Here is a 9,108-nt window from a genome sequence, read left to right as displayed (position 1 = left end):
TCAGAATTATCAAGTTAGAAAAGGAATATGCATCTTAGCAAAAATGAAGTGAATGACCAAAAAAAGCCTTAAGAAAACAGTATAAGTTCATTCTTATATTTAGATAGATCAATTAGGTGTTAATTTGAAACAATTGTATGATTCATATTTTTAGCATTTTGTGATGTTAAAATTGTAGTTTATTAAATTAAGATACACCCCTTATTTAGGCTACATTCATGAGCCTCTGGCCAAGGAATATACTTTTCCTTCCTCCTTATTTTTATTGTGATTTGTATTACCCTGAGGAAAATGAGACCATGTAGGTTCCTGGCTTGCATGGTACTGTTGCTCCATCATAGTGCCGGGCAAGTTTAATCCACACACATATAATTGCATTCTGGATTCCTTCAATGATAAAACTTAAGGCCTTTTCCAAACCCAGCCCCTTTTCCAGGCTCATCTTTATCCAAGTGTTTCCCACTCTTCCTCGAGCAGTTCCGAGGCTTCTCTAGAGTCCCTCTTTCCTAAAAATCTCCATCAAGCCCCTTTAGGTGTGTATTTAGACTGAACAGACTTTACAAAATACAACTCACACAAGCAGGTATGGTGGTGCACCCCTGTAATATCGGTGACTTAGAGGCTGAGGCAGGAGAATCACTTGAGGCCAGGAGTTTTAGGACCAGGTTGGATAACAGAGCAAAACCTCATCTCTGTGAAAAATAAAATAAAATTCGTTAGGAATGGTGGCACCCTCACCTGCCTATAGTCCCAGCTACCCTGGAGGCTGAGGTGGAGGAGTCACCTGAGCCCAGGAGTGAGAGGTTGCGGTGAACTATGGTGATGCCACACTTTAGCCTGGGTGACAGCAAAATTCTGTCTATAAAAACCCCCCAGAAAACAAAACACATGCAAAGAAAAAGAAAACATTTGGGATCTACGCCTGTCTGGAAAGTTGGAAATGTCAAGGAGCATGTTTTCACGGCCAATGGTCACTCAAGAGTGTTTCTGCGTTTCCCCTCTGGTGTGAGCTACAGGGCTAACACTGTGACGCACTATTGTGTGTAATGTCAGTGCCCACACAGGGACCCTCAGAAAGCCTCTTCCCAGACTTCTTACTACACTTCACTCTTATCATTGCTGCCTTTTGCTCCCAGTTGAGTCTCAACTCGGCTTCACCCACTTATAGCAAATGTTCTAATGAAACCAACCCACCAAGGTACCCAATGTCTTCCAAGAGTATTTTCAATATTCAAATCAATTTTGGATTGATCACTCATCCTAGAAACAGTGCTTAGAAGGGTGGGGAAGGCACTGGCATTAGTGCATAGCCTCCCAAGGGGAGTACTTTGAAGGTAACATAAGGATATGCAGAAATGAGGTATATAACACTTTTTCTAGGATGTTTGCGAACTTAACTGTTCAACCTCATATATGTATAAATCTGTACAACTTTAGTATACGTGCTGCCAAAGTGAGCACAATATCTATGCAACTTTATCACGTGTGTGGATTCATTTCAGCACCAACACAATCAAGGTAACTATTGAAATAAAATCAGTCTAGAAAGCATTACAGGTTATAAAGATGAGAATTATTCCATGAAACTACTGAGTTTTACATTTAATTATATGCACATCATACACATTACACATATGTGTATAAATATAATGTAAAATGCATTTCTTACTGTGGATATAACATAAAATGCATTTTTTAACATAAGGCTTTGAAAGCCACTGTCCTAGACCCTTGCTACTCAAAGTACAGTCTATGGACCAATAGCACAGCCTCACTGGGAGCTTTTTGAGATGCAGAATTTCTGGTCCCACCCTAAATCTACTACCCCAGAATCTGCATCTTAAAACAAGGTCCCCAGATGATTTGTATTACTTTACAGTCTGAGAAGCAACATCCTAGCACCTCATTGAGTGTGCAATAGGGTAAAATATAATCTCTGCATTTCATTGAGAATGAGGGATGAAGACAATGACCTGCCACCTCTGGGCATTGCAAGTTTTTTTTTTTTTTTTCCTTGCCTGCTCTTTTAGAAGGTAGGGCCAAAGTTGGTAGAGCATGGCTGCTCTGGAAACAAGGACAGACTTCATGTCACAAGCTGTTTATTCTTCCAGGATTTTGTAATTTTTTCTCTGAGAAGCTAAAGTGAAAAAAAAATTTTTGGTCCTTTTTACTTTCCATGAAATAGTGATTGATATCTAGGGAAAGAGTTTAGCCCACGGTATTTTCTGCTTTAATAAAGGTGCTTGGAAGCTGACTGTCCCCTGGCTTCTCGGTGCTACCCCTACACAGAATGTTATTTCCCTCTCTTTTCCAAGTAGGTGATTGAAAGAAGAAAAAATGAGAGAACAACTGGGCCTTGCTTGTTAAGATTAGAATCCTGTGTTATGTGCTCATGATTCCAGAGGTGCTCTTGTTCTGTGAGCTTCATCATTCTTCATGAGGTTAATAAAATGACTGCATATTATTTGTGTAGCATCTATGCGTCCATCTCAAAAATAACTCACATGATAGCAATTCTGAGTGAGTAGGGCTTTCTAAGACCCTGAGCCCTGGGCTTTTTGTAGTGGAAAATCAGGGAGGGATGGGGAAAGATGAAAGGGAAGGGAGGTTTTGGAATGACAGGGATCTAGCTCAGATTCATTCCACCAACTCCTAGCTGCTGTTCTTGAAGTAAGGCTAATTAATGTAATTAACACATTTCAAGCAAAATAACCCACCCAAATATTAACAAAACATCTTTCATAAGAAAAACACAAAATGTGATTATGTCGTTTTATTTCTGCTTGAGAAGGCAATATTATGAAGGAATGTGAAATCCCTTAATTAGACACAATTTAAAAGCCAGACAGAAAATTGAGATGCTGAGATTTCTACCTAGAGAAGCAATATTCATACTCAAGAGCATCAGACAATGTACCACACACACAGATAAATGTTTTATAGTGAATTAAGATGATCTCATCACATCAGAATATTACTCTGTTATAACTGCATGAAGATATCCTTCGATCACAACAAGTTATAGCTTCATAATGAGATTAAGAGTCTCTCTGGCAGATACCTCAACCTAGATTTAAAAAAGAAACACTAAGTTTTGGGGGGTTGTTTGGTTATAGGTGTTTTCTTGTATGCATATAAATTTTACAGTTAGGAAAGAAAGAAAGTCATAAGAAGAAGATGAAGCTAAAACTGTACACTGAGGGAGTCCTGTGGGGATGGAACTGAGAATTGCATGTGCCTCTGTGGGTATTTGAGGGGTTGCTGGACAGAACACTTCTGGGAATTACCAACTTTCATTGGCTCCTGTCCCTGGGTTCTCCATCCCTAGATTCAACCAGCCTCAAATAGAAAATATCCCCCCAAATAACAAATAACAACACAACAATGAAAACAAAACAAATATAAACATGATGCAGGCCAGGTGTAGCACACTCTGTAATCCCAGCACTTTGGGAGGTTGAGATGGGAGGACCACTTGAGCCAAGGAGTTCCAGGCTGCAGTGAGCTATGATCATGCCACTGCACTGCAGCCTAGGTGACAGGGAGACCCCGTCTCTAAAAAACCCAAACCAAACAAAAGCAATGTAACAACTATTTGCATAGTGTTTATACTGTATTAGATATTATAGGTAATCTAGAGATGATTTAAAGTATACAAGAGGATGTTTATAGGTTACATATAAATACTGTAACATTTCATGTAAGAGACTAAAGCATCTGTGGATTTTGGTATCTTCAGGGGTCCAATGTATAATGCAAAGAATACTGAATTGTAGGATTTCAAGATTATAGAGGGCTCTAAACTGCTCAACACCCACTAGGGCATGTGATCTTCAAATCTGACTTGGAGGCACCTAGCACTCACAGCCTGATTACCGGCCTTTAATGAACTTAATCTCCTATCCTGCAAAGCCCTCCCCTACAGAGGCCTACTTTTAATGCCTAGACCCTCAATTAGTGATTCAAAAGACTTCCTATACCCATGTCAATTATAAAATAAACATCTTTGGATGTCTGTCTATTCCTGCTTCTGCTCACCCCGCCTTCCTCACCCCACTGTGCCCTAGGCACACAGGACACAAACTACCTGGGAGGTATTTAAACCCTAATGCTTGTATTCACCCCCTACTTTAAATAGATGTGTTAAATAAAGTGGCTTTCAGGCTTTTAAACTTTAACAGCTGGAAGAATTAACCAGTTTTCAACTAATCTCAAATGAGGGCTTAAAGACCTTTTAACAAGTAAACTTGGGCCTTAATTCTATTCTCAGCTGTGCTGACTGAGGTTTTCCTTTTTCAACAGATTTTCTCAAGCTTTCTTATCTACATCATTCCTCCCACCCCCGCCCTACACACTTACCTACAAATTAAGGCAGAATTTATGAAATCCTACGTGACTTACAAGTAGCATCATCACAACTTAATGACATATTTAATAATTATGGTAACACTTGGGAACTTATTTAGAGAGAAAAATATAGGCTTCTGCTATTTCCTAATAGACGGTAGCTTGTGAGTCATTTTTTAAAAGCTGTAAGGATTTATTGTATATTTTGCTCAAGACCCTATGCCAGGCTCTATTGTATAATATTGTGAACTCTGGGTGTTCAAGAAACAGCTGACAATGATGAACGAGAAGAATGAGGGTGAAATGCTTGGTGACATCTTCAAGTGCCAGACGGCCCTCTTTCATAATGGTGAGACGTGAACTCAAATTCGAGCATAACTGGTTATACTAGATTTTTACAGCCTATTTAAAGAAGTGCAGATTATTTCCCAAACTAACTACGTGGTAATGAAAGAGTTCACAAGTAAGCAGAATATAACGGAACTCAGTGTATCTGTGTAATTTATGAGCTGGCAACAAAGATGACAAGGGAAGTTTTCTGATTTCTACTACAAAAGAGTGAGCTGAGAAAACAAAAGTTAGTGTTTCTGGCAGTAATGAAGGTTGGAGAATAAATACATAGTAAAATGTTTCCCGTCTTCCCATAGTAAATACATATACTTGCTACACAACGTTGGCCAGGACAAGAGAAAGGCTATGAGAAAGGAAGGAAACAGAGGAGCAGAAGAGAATATGAATGAAGAAGGTAGATGGTGCAGAAAGGGGGAGGAGGTTTTTAATCTTAAGAGCAGAAGCCACAGTATGTGTTTAACACAGCAAAAGAACACTGGATTCCCCTTCCCCACCTCCACTCTGTCCTGACACCCTTCCCCTCCCCCACCCCCCCCACCCCCAGCCTGCCCAGGGAAGCATGGAACACCTGTGGAGATGCCAGTTGTATGAAACTTGAGATTAGAAACAATGATTCTGATTTTCTGATAATGTACAAGTTTTAGACATTAAAAAATTTAAAATTGGGAAGAATATTTTGTGATATTGATTTAAAAGTAGCTGTGATATTGATTATAAGGACAGTTCATGTTGCTGACTCACTAAGAGCTTCTACTCAGAAATGAGATCAAAATGCCTTTACACTAAAATATTTATAATTATAAAGTATCTCAATAATTATAATCACAAGAAAAACTTTATACTCAAAAAATTATATCCCATAAAATTAGACAATCAAAAAGATGAAATCTTAGTCCCAGAACCTCTAGAAACTGATGAAAGCTAAATGAAAAGGAATTTTAAGTAGTATATTGAGGAGAATAGTAATTCCATTACTTCCATTTGGGATAAGTGCAATGAGGCAGTTTGACTTTGGAGAGAATGAATATGGGCTGTCTGATCCTATGGAAACCCCATGTCTTTTGGGACAAGGAATTGGGAAAAATTTAAGAAAAGAATTTACCTTTGGATTTCAAAATATATAAATCTGCACTGTTCGCTATCAAGCAGAGTGGTTACAGTTATATACAATTAGCAATATACAATGTAGATATAAAATGTGTTGATGGAGGAAAAAACTTAAAAAAGCAGTAGTACCAAAGTGTGTGCAATCTTCTGACACTTCAATTATTCCACAGCACATTCCTGACCCAAGTATTCTGTATCCATTACGGACAAGTTTCCAGCAGTGAAAGGCCAGACTGAGTTGGCCAGCAGGCAGAGAGCACTTCAAGAACAAAATTGAGCCCTGCCCCCATATCACAAAACCTATTTATAGGTTAGCTTCGGAGAAGTTGGGAACATCTAGTTTTTCTAAGTTGAAATAAATATATCAACGGATCTCTAGCATAAGAAAAGCCCTAGGGAGTGTTTATATTGGAACCTGGGAACAGTCTTGCTTACCAAGAATGGTGACATCAGCCAAAGGCTTTACTATTCCTCTGCAGACAGGCTCAGCCAGGTAACCCAGCTCTCAGCTAAACTTTGAAAGAAAGATGCATGTGTGTATACAACATACACATATTACCCAAATAGGACATTGTCATCAGGTCTTAGATTTGAAAGACTAACAATAAATACATAAATAAGGTGTCTCACAAATTGAAATAAGCAGATGGCTTATCCTCTGCCATGATGGTTAATTTTGTGTTTGGGCTATGCAGTGCCCAGGTATTTGGGTTTGTCTATTCAAACACTATTCTGGGTTTGTCTATGAGGATGTTCTTGGAGGAGATTAACCTTTTTTTTTTTATTGTTTGAGATTCATTGAAAGTAAAAAGAATTAGATTACAATGATTACATTTGTTAGGTAAAATTCCTCTTATAATTGTGTCCTTCCCCCAAGTGGTGTGCCATACATAGTGACCCCCATCCTTCTCCCTCCTCCCCTCTACCAGCTTCCTCCTTCCTTATCCCCCATTAGATCATCTACTGCCTTCATATTAGAAATGAGTGCATAGAATTCTTGCTTCTCTATTCTTCTGATGCTTTACTAAGAAGAATGTGTTTCACTTCCATTCAGGTTAATACAAAAGATGTAAAGTCTCCATCTTTTTTAATGGCTGAATAGTATTCAATGGTATACATATGCCATGGTTTGTTAATCCATTCCTGGGTTGGTGGATTAATATTTGAACTAGTAGACCTAATAAAGCAGAATGCCCTCTCTACTGTGAGTGGGCCTCATCCAATCAGTTGAAGTCCTACATAGAACAAAAAGGCAGACCTTCCCCAAGTAGGAGAGAATTCTTCTTGGCTGACTCTCTTCAAACTGGGATGTTGGCTTTCAGATTTAAGCTGAAACTTTAGTTCCTTCCGTCACAAAGTTGCTGTGACTAAAACTAAATGATAAGCTCTCCTTGGTCTCTGGCTTGCCAAGTCAACCCTGCAGATCTTAAGACTTGCCAGCCTCTGTAACTGCATGAAGTAATTCCTTTCTATTTCAATGCATATATAGAAAGAAACTTATGGGAATACACATACATACATCTTTTCTTGGTTCTAGCCCTGGAAAACCCTAATACACCTGCCTTGAAAGAAAAGAAACATTATACAATCAATAGCAGACTTCTACACATCTGGAGATTAAGGAGCACATACTAATATGAGAGTTGACAAGGAAGTTTCTAATTCCCCTCAGCTTGTCCAAACCTTTTGAATAGTCCTTCATTAAAGTCTCTTTAATTGAACCACTGGGCTAAATTCTTTTGGGCAGGCATCTTCAAACTATGGCCCATGGGCCACATGTGGCGGTGTGATTGTATTTGTTCCCATTTTGTTTTTTAACTTCAAAATAAGATATGTGCAGTGTGCATAGGAATTTGTTCATCATTTTTTTTTAAACTATAGTCCGGCCCTCCAGTGGTCTGAGGGACAGTGAACTAGCCCCTTGTTTAAAAAGTTTGAGGACCCCTGCTTTTGGGTCATGACACATTTCACTCCTGGATTTAACACCACAGTTAAAAGGAATAAGATATATATATGGATGTTCTAATAATGCAAACTCACAAAAACAAGGGTCTTATTTTCACTAAATGTAAAAGGGCACAGGAGAGTTTTGCTTCTATCTTAACAAGAAAAAGTCACATAATCTAAAAAATCATTTTTCTTCAAGTTTTCAAAGGGCTAAGTTCTAAAGGGAGGACATGTAAATTATTTCACCTCTGGTAAAGCCTGGGGTTGGGGGGTGGGGAGAAATAACTATCATGGAAGTAAGAAGAAATTGTCTAAAATTTCTATAAATCCCTAAAACAAAATGTATCAGGTTTGAATACCGGAAAGCCTGAGACACAAGAAGAGCTCACACTCAGATTCAAGCTGTCCTCTACTGGCCTCCTCCAGGAGTTCAGGAGAAAGACTGGGTGTCAGAAAGGAGCCTGGTGAGAGCTCTCCTTGTGGACACTGGTTTGACACTGGGGGAAAGAAACATAAACAAGGCTCACTTCTCTGTATCCTTCTGTCATGTGAATTGGAAGACTTAAGTCACTGGGGTTGGGCAACAAAAACTTACCTCCAAGACCTCTGCTTCTAGGGGTGGGATAAGATACTCTTCTTCCCAGCTAGAAAGTAGTCAAGTGAAGATCCATTGCTTCTAGAGAAGAGGTAGAAGAAAAAGTCTTTTGCCTCTGGCAAAGTGATGACACAAACAAACGAAACTCCTTTGATCCAGGATTATGAACAAACACAGCAATAAGTCTTCTATTGTTTTGGAAAGGGCAGAAAACCCTCTTCTTCCCTAGATGCTACACATATACAAGGCAGAATTTGGCAGCTATAGAGTGGGGTGGCATAATAGCAAAAACATTGAGAAGCCCCAACTCCTGAAGTCCTAGGCAACCAGACTTAATACAGAGGCTGGACCAGCAGAAGCTACTATTTACCTGATTGACTTGACTGTGAACATTGTATGAGTAAGGAGCACCTTTAGTCCATTAGGGAGAGGTAAGAACATGGAGAGGGACTCTCCAGAGATGAGATGACGGAAAGTTAGGGGCGGAGCAGGAAGATTGAGAAAAGCTCTCTGGCGCCCAAGGCCCCACACTAAGCACAATATATCAGCAACCTGTTGTAGGAGGTTTTGAACTGGGAGTAGCAGAACCAGCTCACGTATTCATTGATTGACTCAATTCTCACATTAAAAATCTGACAGAAGATGAAAAGTAGACATAGTTAGAGACAGATACTATTTCCTTCAGTTCTATTGTTCTTTTCTGTATAATATCCTGCATTTAATCAATAATTATAATACCCATAAAAGCAATTTGTTTGCTT

The sequence above is a fragment of the Nycticebus coucang genome, chromosome 7 (assembly GCF_027406575.1).
Source record: "Nycticebus coucang isolate mNycCou1 chromosome 7, mNycCou1.pri, whole genome shotgun sequence".
In the NCBI taxonomy this organism is placed as follows: domain Eukaryota; kingdom Metazoa; phylum Chordata; class Mammalia; order Primates; family Lorisidae; genus Nycticebus; species Nycticebus coucang.
The sequence above is the reverse complement of the archived record's forward strand: the minus strand, read 5'-3'. Positions refer to the sequence as shown.